This window comes from Leucoraja erinacea, chromosome 28 (genome assembly GCF_028641065.1).
Source record: "Leucoraja erinacea ecotype New England chromosome 28, Leri_hhj_1, whole genome shotgun sequence".
NCBI lineage: Eukaryota > Metazoa > Chordata > Chondrichthyes > Rajiformes > Rajidae > Leucoraja > Leucoraja erinaceus.
This window is the reverse complement of record NC_073404.1, coordinates 16150650-16163126: the sequence shown is the minus strand read 5'-3', so window position 1 is coordinate 16163126 and position 12477 is coordinate 16150650.

The following is a 12477-nucleotide window of genomic DNA, read 5'->3' as shown; positions in this document are numbered from 1 at the left end:
TGTTAATTGATGATTGGTCGAACTGTTGAGCCTTGGAGAAACTTGTTTGAATCCCAAGGCACATGTTTCAATGTTTATTCCTGTTTGCTTCCTTCTAGAAGTTTCTTTCAAACACAATGTATTTAAGATTGTATTATTGGGTCACGGAACTGTCAAATATATACTGTTATTATTAATATGTGTAATTGGTTTATAAAGAGGCCACCCCCATGTGGTTCGGGGACCTATAAAAGGTAGCTCCCACGAGGTCTGATGTTGATCTTCTGGAAGAACGCTTGGGACTGCGTGACCTTTTGGAGTGTCTCTGCTTGCACGAGGCCAGAAGGGCTTGGCCAGGCAGAGACAAGGATCGAACCTAGCAGTGGTTAGGTGTAGTAGAGGGGAACTGTTGTGTTTTCCAAAATAAAGTTTAGTTGCTCAAGTGCTTGACTCAGTATTTTTAAAAACTTTTCCAGTTCTGATTAAGGGTCAACCACCCTAGACTTCACTACCACTGACTCTCTGAGGGTTTCTGGCATTTTATGTTCAGGCATTAAATACTATGGTGGCCATAGAGGAGAGCAGAGCAGCAGAGGGAAGGAATGTGTCCTATGGTTGTCACTACAAGACCTTAGAAAATGTGGTCAATGAAACCCATGCCTGGAAGCAGCTAATGTGTGTCATGTCTTGCAGATGCTGCTGGCAGCAAGGACAGGATTGTTTCAACTGTTTCAATCCAGTTTTTTTTCCACATCTACCATTCCACAACCCCTCAATTTCTCCATCACCCAAACAGGAATCCCACTGGGTCCAATCCCCCCACTGTTCCCAGCTCCCTGATGTGGTCCCATTCTTGACCTTCCTTTCCTGCATAATTCAATCATAATTCAATTGCTGTCTCCATTGTGCCCCTCCTCACATGTAAGCCCCGCCACATCCCTCACCCCACCTCCTTATACTGGTGGCTTCTTCACTACTCTTTCTGACAAGATGAAGAATTCCACTGGAAACATTGACTGTCCATTCCCCTCCATAGATGCTGGCTGGCCTACTGTGTTATTCCAGCAATAGTTTGCTTGCTCCAGATTCCACCATCTGGTGGTCTCTTGTGTCTCCAACTGATAGTCATGAGGGGAAAACACTGAGGTCAAATACTGTAAAGATGTTTAATTAAACGTTATCATCTTTGTTTCAGCAATAAAAGACGTGTTTATACCTGCCCGGTTCAGGCTAGAATTGCTTTGATATGAATGATGACAATTAGCTGGGATACATGTTGCAATTCACCAGTGGGACATGTTTTACAAATATTCAGATGACTCATTCAGGACAAAACAAGGATAATTTGGAGACATTACACCAGATGACTCAACTCTTGTACAATCTTCAATTTTCAAAATTGCTGCCAATGAAAAATTGCTTTTGTCTTTCAAAGGTAAAATGTAAAAAAAATGGCTTGAGTCACCATCACGTTGTGTAATCGACTCTAGGTAAAGTGCTTTTGTGATGAAAGATCAAAGCACAGTGACTGGGTATTTTTGGTACAGGTATGACAACACAATTTCATATTGCACATTATTAGTGTTACATATTTAACAATTAAAGATAAATGACTGAATGCTACCATCCTCAATGCATTGGTAGGGCTCTGCATTGAGCCCTTGTCTGAGAGACTATGCAAAGTATAAGGATTTATTGGCATTACTGATGTTTCGTTTTCTATGTGCCCTGGTGGAGCATTGCAGTTGCGAGTCCTGTTTGGTGCTAAATGCGATAATCTGAATGTAATCGTCCAGAGGGAATCAGTTTCCCTGGGATTGTTACTCAGCCTAGAGGATTGTTACAGTTGCCAAGACTGGAGTTGAATATAGATCAATAGGTGCCCATTAAATGGTTAGCTGACATCATTGGGTGCAATTACTTTAGGGGGATTTTGTGATTTTCCCTAATGGGAAGTCCTATAATGAGTATACAGTCAGACTCTTGCAAGGGTGGTTTCACAGCTGATTGAGTAGGCATACTGATATAAGTGGTAGTACCTTATCCTCTTGAGACTAAGTGCTTGCAGAGATTGAAGTGTGCATTATTTATAGGCATTGTGCATTTATTATAATGCACCCTTGATAAATTTGTACAGCACGTTCTTCATTCAAACATTTAACCACCCACTCTCCTTGTAGCATTTAGATCCTATGTGGAAGATTACAGAGCATATTTGAGAGTGTTTGTGGATACAAGTTAACTAACTGCGTGAGTGGAATATTGGTGATGGTCATATGAACTGTTTTATAACCATCACAGCCTCTGAGCTCACAGCAAAATTGCACCATATTATCTTCATCAATTTGTGAGGAATATATTCCCCCCCCCCCCACACACACACACACACACACTTTTGGCATTAGTCATCTATACATTGGCATATACATAACAGAATGGGCAGTGAGTAATGGTTGGCTGATGTGTGTAGGTATACACGACCAGGTCACCACTGTGATTATGGGTTATGGGTGTTTCTGTGTAATGCCTCTAGTAACTTATTTTGACTGGAAGCTTCAGGAAAGGTGTTGTTGTACCCAAGGTAAGCCAGAGCCCCAGCGGGGAATGTGCAGAAGTCCACACTTCCAAACACTCTTTCCTCAAGGAGTAAACAGTGACATATGCTCTGATTTTGGCTGTCCAAAGACAAATTCCATGGAGCCTCAGATTTTCCAAGCTAGTTGGCACCCAGTTGACATGTTGCGGGTAGATCTTCAGCCGTGCAAAGGCACCTGGTAGCATTGACTGCAGAGGTCAGTCACTGGCTTCCTTAAAATGCAACTCCACTGCCTGAACTAGTCCCTGCAAGCGCTCCACTCAAAATAGCTCCTGATGTCTGTCATCATATACTGCACGCTGCAGTGGCTGCGCCTAGATAACTTAGATGACTAAGTTATGGATGTCTTAGGGCCGTGCAGAAAGGATGGGAGGCACCAGCCGTCAGGAGGAGCAGGTGGAGGACGAGAGAGGAGCCTGAGGATGAAGAGTGTCAGCATGGGATCCTGCGGGGTTGTGTGGCTCAACTGAGGTGGGAAGACGATCTGGGGACACTGGGTGTGCCAGCAGTGAAGATGAATCCACGTGTTCATAAAGACATGCCCTCCTCACTGCTGGAGATAGAGGAAATACACAGAAGCACACTTATGTCAGTGTCAGGGGTTATGGGGAGAAGGCAGGAGAATGGGGTGGAGAGGGAAAGATAGATCAGCCATGATTTAATGGCAGGGTAGACTTGATGGGCCAAATGGCTACATTCTGCTCCTAGAACATATGAACATGAACATAATGACCTGTGTAAGGTTGTGGTGTGGGCACCTGGAACAAGGACAGAAAGAGGAATAGAGATTGATGGCATTCCATGGTCAGAGTCACCAGATGGCTACGCATGGCTGAAGATCCATCTCATCCATCTCAGTGACAACTGCCTTGGGAATGCCGACCCTGCAAATAATTGGTCTTTGGAGAGGACAAGAGAGGAGCGCATGGAAAGAGTTTTCAAATGTGTGGATTTCTGCATATCCTCCATGGAACTCCTAATCTTACACGAGGTCCAACCACAACTTTGCCATTCAAAATTCAAAACATGTTGCTTGAGGAATCACTACAAGAGCTGTGTAGTAAGTGATTACTAAGTGTTTGTGGTGACTATGAGCACTTTTAAAACTGTACAAACTGCCTCGAGAGAGTGGTCAGACGCTCTCTACTGAAGTTCGCTATTGCCATGTGAATGGCCCTTTAAATTGTCATCTACGTAACGGAGCATGCAGTAGAATCGTGACCCTTTTTTAAATATTATTTGTGCAGTGGAGCCTCTAATTTACATTGATAGCATGGAAAATGGCATCACACAAGACTGACGTGAATCTGACGAGGTGATTTTACAGAGTGATAGTTTTCCACTCAGGACAATTTCCCCAATTCAGCACAGCAAACCAGAAAAGTGGGCTCCAATTTCTTGGTAATCGAATCAAAACTTTTAGGCTTTGGAATTAAACATCAGAATTTGATTTAAATGATCAATGGTGTCAGATGAAATAAAGTGGAAGTAACACTGTAGAGTACAAATGTGAACCCTTGACCAATATTGCTTCTGCAATTTAGCTCCAAACCATAATTCTAACTAATCCTAATACTAACCCTTCTTTAGGTAGCAAATAAACAGCCATTATAGTTTATTTTCCACATTATCATGCACTAAAAAGACAAAATACAGCTTTACATAGATGCCCTGGAACTGCTGTGTATCTATATATTCCATCTCTACACTACTGCATTATTATTTGTTATTATAAGTGCAATGAGATATATCGCAGATGCAGTATGGTTAGTAGAATGTCTAACCTCTATATCTCAGGCTTTCATACACTGCATAATGGTAACATTGGATGAAGTGTTAGTATCATTGGTGTGAAGATTGAACAAATTAGAACAATGCATTTTCAATTGTAGAATTATTCATCCTGACTTAATGTTCTTGTAAAGTAAGTTGTGCACTTCTGTGTGTGTGTTCACCTCTTGCCCAGTTCTATCCCTACTCACTTTCTGTAGCCTTGACCACTTGGTCCTTGAGCAAACCAGTTAATAGGCCTCGGCAAGTGGATCCTCAGGTCACATCACCAGGCCTGCTCTATTGGCCTTTTGATAGGTTCCCTATAATCAGAGGCTCAAATGGGCACAATAATTTTTTTAACTTTTGAAAGCAATTTATATTGAAGGCCCTTAATTAAACAAGAAACCAAACCTTTTTCCTATATTGGGCTATACAATAAAGGTCAATGACCCCATTCAATGAATAGGGCCACTATGTTTGGCAGCCATGTCTAATATAAAGCTGACAAAATGTTGTAGGAAGGAAGTGCAGATGCTGGTTTAAACCGAAGATGGACACAAAATGCTAAAATAACTCAGCGAGACATATTATCTCTGTTTGCTTTGTTGTTTTGTTGCTTTGTCATAGCTAACTGATCTATTCTACATTTTCCTTGATCTCCATTCCCCTTGTCTTATTTTCACACCTTGCATTTCCTTATCTCCGTATCTCCCACTCCCCTGATTCAGTCTGAAAAAGGGTCTCAACCCAAAACGGGTCACCCATTCCTTCTATCCAGAGATGCTGACTGCCCCGCTGAGTTACTCAAGCATTTGTATCTATCTTTAGTATAAAGCTGAGGTGTCAAATGGAAAGTGCATCTCACCACTCAGTTCAGGAATTGGAGCTGAGCCCAGCAGTGGATCTGATGCATCGCCACTGGCCACAACTTCTCCCTTATGTCCGCAAAGCATAGGTGTGGAGAGACAGGCTGACCCACAAAGATAATTTATCTGTCGACTCACTGTTCCACCTGTGAAACGCAAACAGTTTCTGACCCATCCTGCAGCAAACTTGAGCAACACCTGAACAAATACTATTTCTACTTTAGTAAAGTTGCAATATCCTCATCCTGACTCAGAAAGCAGTTCAGAAAGGCTGTAATAATTAATATAATGGCAGGTATGGACAAGAATAAGAACAGGCCATTGAACCTACTGTGTAAGGTTCGATTAATTCAGATATAATACAATAGAACTTTATTTATCCCAGGAGGGAAATTGGTCTGCCACCAGTCATAGAAACACAAAAACACAAAATACATGAAACATGAAATTAAAGTGATGAGTGGAAAGGATTGGAGATGTGTGGGGGAGGGGATCAGTCTCAGTCTATCCCACGATAGAAGGGGGAGGGATGTACAGTTTGATAGCCACAGAGAAGAAGCATCTGCTGTGGCGTTCTATCCTGCATCTTGGCGGAACCAGTTTGTTGCTGAAGGTACTCCTCAGGTTGACCAGTGCAGATTGCAGATTCTACTCGTAGCTCCATGTACAGCCCCTTTCACATCCCTTAATATCAGAACAAAAAAAACCAACTAAATAACACATTATTTTTTCAAAATGTCTGTTGGCCTCCAGTTTTGAAGAGAGAGCTCCAGCTACTCACTATTTTGTTTGTGTGAAGAAGTGGTTTGCGACGTGCTCTGGGTCTAATGATAAGGATATACTTCCTGAAATCTGATGAAATAGACAGGGAGGTAATGTATTCATGGGTGGTATTAGGTTTCTCATGTGGACTCAGTCTGTAAAGTCTGATAACAAAGGAAGACACGTTGATTAGCAATATGAGCCTTACAGATGATAATTAAGTTCAGGTGGCTAAAGTCACGCTTGAATAAAATTCAATGGCAACGAAAAGGAATTGGATATACTTGAAAATGAGAAATTTGCAGGAATATAGAGAGAGCAAAGGAGTAGGTTTCATCTGTTAACTCTGTAAAAAGCTGTGCATGATCACAATGTGTTGATTGGCTCATTCCGTACTATAGGGCTCTTCAACTTCGATTTTTTTAAAAACAGTATTTTGAAACAGAGCGATTTAGAAAATAACTAGACAGCCCGGGCACTAAAAAGGTGAGTCATGTGTGTCAAGACAAAATACAGGGTCACAGGCAGTCACTGTAGAACTGTGCATACAGCAGTGGAAGGTATGTTTCAGTTACATTTCCCGCAAATTGCAATAGACAATAAGTGCAGGAGTAGGCCATTCGGCCCTTCGAGCCAGCACCGCCATTCACCATGGCTATTTGACAAATTAATATTGGAGTCCCCTTTACTGAGAGCAGGCAGATTGCCACCACCACTTTTTTCTGATTCCCTTTGAGCTATCATCGAGTGAGATGTAAATGATGCCCAGTGCAGAACATGTGCTCTCTATTGGATGGTCAAGAGTTTGATCACGGTTATCAAATGATCAACCCAATCAAAGGAACGAAAGAGAAATGGAGACACAGTGGATTGCAGATGCTGGAAATTTGAGCTAAAAGTAAATCGCCGGAGCAGCTCAGCAGGTCAGGCAGCATCTGATGGAAATGGATAGACGATATTTCGAGCTGGGTCTTTTCGTTAGTAAGAGGAAGGCAGCTTTGCAATCAGTGACTGTATATATATGTTTGTCTGCAGCTGCAGGCAGGAATTGTGTTGTTTTATTATTTATTAATTTTGTGTGATCTGGGTATGGCTCACCCTGAATTGCCCACAGGAAGGTGGTGGTGAGACTCTTTCTTCAATCATTGCTTCTGATGGACGTACACCCACGGTGCTGTTTGATAGGTAGTTCCTGGAATAACCATGTAGCGAAGATGAAAGAATTACAATATATTTCTAAGTTGGTCTGCTGCCTTGTCCATATTTGTGACAAAGATATTGAGCTGGTGAGAAGCTGTTGGAGCACCTAGCTAAGTAACCATAGTGAATAATGTAGACTGAAAACAATGCTGCCATGGTGCATTGGTAGTGAAGGGAATGAATGCTTTGGGTGGTGAATGGAATAGTATTCAAGTGGGCTGCCTTGTTCCAAATGTATAGCAATTACACTCACCCTGTAGATAGTGGAAATACTTTAGAGTGTCAGATTTTGAGTCATTTGCCACAGGATACCCAGCTTCTGACCTATTCTTACATCCACAGTATTTACAGAGTGGGCCCATTTGAGTTTCTGGTCAATGGCGGCCCTCAGGATGTTTGCGATGGAGGACCTGGTGGTGATAATACCACTGAACGTCAACGTTAGGTGGTTGGACTCTCCCTTATTAGAAATGCCCTTGTCTGGTACGTTTGTGCTGCGAATATTATTTCTTATTCAGCAACCCATGCCTGAATGTCGTCTGGCTCTTTCTGCATGCAGGCACAGACGGATTGCTTCACCTGCAGAGGACTTTCCCCATGGGGTTTGACAACCGTGCAACTGTCAGCAAACCTCTCCACTTCTGACCTTGTGATGGAGGGAAAGTCATTGATACCTGGGGCTGAGATGACTGACATCCAACAACCACACCCATCTTCCTTTGTACAAGTCATAACTAATTTCTGGAGTGGTATCCCTTTCATACCCACAGACCTCAGGTTTATCAGGAATCCTTGATGCCACACTTGGACAAATGCTCCCTTGATGGCAAGGGCACTGGGTGTTCTTCCTTCATACCTGCAGAAGTATGTAATTCGAAAAAGCACAGGAACTTATCAGCTCCGCTCTGAGAATCCTGTTCTTACTAACTGTACCTAAAGTCCGTACTGAACTGGGGAAAAGGGCATTTAGTTATGCTGCTCCCTTCGCATGGAACCAGCTGCAGAATGAACTGAAACTTAAGGAGCTGGTTTCTATAAACAGATTTAAATCCCTTCTTAATGATGTTGAAGCGGGCTCTTCTGTCTGTACATGCTTTGTTTGATGATGTTCTGATTGTGACTCTATTTATATGTTCTCTGTTGTTTTTAAATTATTGTCTGTAACTGTGGAAGTGTGCTGCTGCCTGTCTTGGCCAGGACTCTCTTGTAAAAGAGATTTTTAATCTCAATGAGACTTCTCCTGGTTAAATAAAGGTTAAATAAATAAAATAAAATAAAATAAAATAATCCCTTCACACCTTTGGAAGTCAGCTCTTGGGTCCATGTTTGGACCGGTGTTGTGATGAAGCTTGGTGCTGAGAGATCCTGGCCAAATCTAATTGTGGCATCGTAATGGAGAAAGTAAGCATAACAATACCCTGATGCCAAATAATAGACCGAGCTAAGCAGGAAGTCGATGCATAAATGTTTCATGGCGTCAAAGCATCTATGAATGCATTACAATCGATGTAATACTTATGAAATATAATGCTGACAAATGACAGCCAGTAAGGGCACAGCAAGCTCCTGCAATCTAAATAAAGATCAGAACATCTGCTGGTGGTTTTGACATGTTGGCTGAAAGTCAAATATTGGATGGAGCACTCTGCTTGAGAACTGTCTCCTGGGTTCTTTTATGTCCACAAAAGAGTGCAGATTAAAGCACAGTATTGCTGCATGCTTTGTTATTCTCTGTCACGGCACTTGATTGGTGTGCTAAACTCATACTGCGCATACGGCTCACTGGATATATCACTGCAGAAGCTTGCAAGTGGCAAGCCCTACTTAAAATAAAAAGAGTCAATGCTGGAGATAATCAGTTCTTCAGCCAGAATTCGCGAAGAGTTAACATTTCAGGTTGATGACCTTTTAGCAGACAGAAGAAAATATAGAAACTGGAAATTGTCAAGAGGGAAGGATAGCGAAAAAGAAGTGAAAGTCTGTGTTTTTGTTTTAGTATTACTCACAAGCCCTCTCTCTCCTCTTTCAGTCATTTAACTGATGACTATCAATGTGCTTCCCACTTTTATTCAAAACTCAGAAATTTCTGAATCTTTGGTGCTTTTTTCAACCTTCCCCTCACTGTAACATTTATCAGCCCCTTACCTTCAACATCCCAAACTCCATCTCAGAGAAAGGCCTGTGACCAGCATTCATTACAAATCACCAGGCATCCACAGGTAAGTAGTAATGAATAGCGTGCCGAGACCAGGAACAGGTTTACAAAATAAATGAGATAATAACATGGTGAAGCTGCAACACAGGACAACATGCATGTGAACAATTGAAAATAGCACGCATGTCAGAGCAAAGTGATCCCACAACCAATGATTCAGATGTCTGTCACATCTTATTGTGAATAGTCGTGGACAATTAAAATACTCCAAGAACATCTCCATTCTCAGTAAGGACGGGGTTCCACATACAAGTGGGATAGAAAAGATTGAAGCATTCGCAGATCTGTTCAATGAGAAGTTCATCTGGATGATCCATCTCAGCTTCTCATTGACATACTCATTGTCACAGAAGCCAGTTTAATTCATTCTCGAGATAATATCAAGAGATGACAGACTGCATTGAATACAAAGACCATGAGACCAGAGGAAATGTTGGCTGCATTACTGGAGATTTGCAAGCCAGATGAAACCTTGTCTCTGGTCAAGCTTTTTCAGTAAGTTACCACAATCTGGCAATGTAGAAAACTGCTCAGAGATGTCCAGTCCACAAAAGGCAAAAATGTAATCCAATTATGTATTCACAATCAGACTATTTCTATTTTTGACCAACAGTGGATCGAATCAAACCGTTTCTCAATGCCATTAATTGGGGCTCTGCAATTCAACATAGCGGCAGCGGTGGGCACAGTATGTCCATAGATACATCAAACTTTTATCTCCTGTTCTGTATTTTGTTTACATATTCTGTTGTGCTGCAGCAAGCAAGAATTTCATTGTCCTATCTGGGACACATGACAATAAAACTCTCTTGACCTGACTTGACAGCATCCGTAGTCGGGATCGAACCCGGGTCTCCGGCGCTGCATTGGCTGTATGGCAACAACTCTTCTGCTGTACGACTGTGACCACCCACACTTTAGGTTTGCACCTGATTGTAGCTAGCCTGCAATTACATTTCATAATCTGACTATCATGACAATATATTTCCTGTTAATAAATCATTTCCACCTGCTCTGTGAAAAATCATCCAGATAAAAGGTGCTTATTGTCCTCTTGACGAGGAGTGCATATTTATTCAGAGATGATACAATTTTGTTTTTTTGCCAGAAGGTATTCAAACTACAAAGTTCATGACAGTTGACAACCAATTGCCCTGCCTAGCCAGACATCATAGCTATCTACCAATCACCTTGAAGACTACAGGATATTTGTCTATGTACTTTTTCAATGCAATTAGAATTTCTGCCTCTAATATCATTTCAGCCGTGAGGTCTGTATCTCCACAAATGTCTGGTTCCCCTTGTAATCCTAAATCTATGCCTCTTGATATTGAGCTCCATTCTAATGGTCTGGAGAAGGGTCTCGACCCAAAACGTCACCCAGCTGGAAGAGAGGAGGTGCAGGATAAAGCCTGGCAGGCGATAGGTAATATAGCTGAGGAGGGTTTTGATGGGCAAATGGTTGGACAGTCAGGGATAAAAAGGCAAAAGGTGTGAGATCAGGATAAACAAGTTGCAAATGTGAAGTTGCAGGAAGAAATATAGATGGGATGGGAAGGGGAGGGGAGAAATGTGTGTAAGTCCAGGCAGGGCACAGGGAAGAGTGGGAATGGGATGGGGAAAATGGGGGGGCTGGTGTAAGAAGAGGGGTGTTGGTTAATTACCTAAAATTGGAGACTTCACACCATAGGGTTTTAAGCTACCCAAGCAGAATATGATTTTTATTTCTGCATCCTATCCAACTTAATGACATCTTTCCATAGCTAGGCAACCAGAGCTGTCCACAATACTCCAAGTGTGGTGTCACCAATGACTTGCCCAGTTGCAACATAACATCTCACTGCCTGTACTTAAGGCAAGCATAACATCTCACTGCCTGTACTTAAGGCAAGCATACCAAATGTCTTTGTCACTACTCTGTCTACCTAGGTTGCCACTTTCAGATAACTATGTACCTGTATCCCTCGGTCTCACTATTCTGTAATATTTTCCAGGGCCCTTTCATTTACCGTGTAAGTCTTGTCCTGGTTCAACTTACCAAAATGCATACGTCAGAGTTAAATTCCATCTGCCATTTCTTGGTCCACTTTCCCAATTCATCTAGATCTTGTTGTAATCTTGGATAACCTTCTTTGTCTAATACACCACCAATTTTGGTTTCACCCACAAACTTACTAACCCATACAAACAACATGGTCATCCATATCATTAATATAGATGATAAACAACAGTGGAACCAGCAGTGATACGTGTAGCTCAATACTGGCCACAAGCCTCCAGCCTGAATAACAATCCTTCAATACCATCCACAAACCCCTTGCACCTTGTCAATTTTATATACAGCCTATCTCATCCTAGATCCGATGTGATCCAATTTTTTAGACTAGCCTACCATGCAAGATTTTGTTAAAGTCCTTGCTAAAAATCATATGGACAATGTCTACCAGTCTTTCCTCTTCAATCTTAGACACACGATTTCCCATGCACAAAGCAATGTGGACTATCCTTAATCAGTCCTTGCCTTCCAAATGCTGGTAGATTCTGTCCCCTCAGAATCCCTCTAGTATCTTTCATACTACTAATGTTAGATTCATCGACATAGTTGCCTGCATTGTTCTTGAAGACCCTCTTAAATATGGCACAGCATTAAAAAAACCCCAGTCCTACAACATTTCACCTGTGGCTAAAGATGGTGCAAATATCTCCACCAGGACCCCTGTAGTTTCCGTCCACAATGTCTTTGTATATACCTGTACTTGATCAGGCCCCGGGGATTTATTCATCTTAATATGTCTCAAGACTGCCAGCACTTCCTCTATTGTAATGTGGATATGTTCCAATACATCACTTTTCATTTTCCTTAATTCCTTAGTTAGCTGGATAATATATCATGACCCAGACATTACAACACTAGCATCACATTTGCACCACTGTCCCTTAATGACCATTTTATTTACTCCTACCAAGGAAATGTGGATTCTTGCAATACCTGATTAACTTTTTCTCTTTCAGTTATGAAAACTCCAAGGCCTCAAAATTGACTGCTAGTTAGCAGATGGATATATTCTATATTTCATGATTTCCAG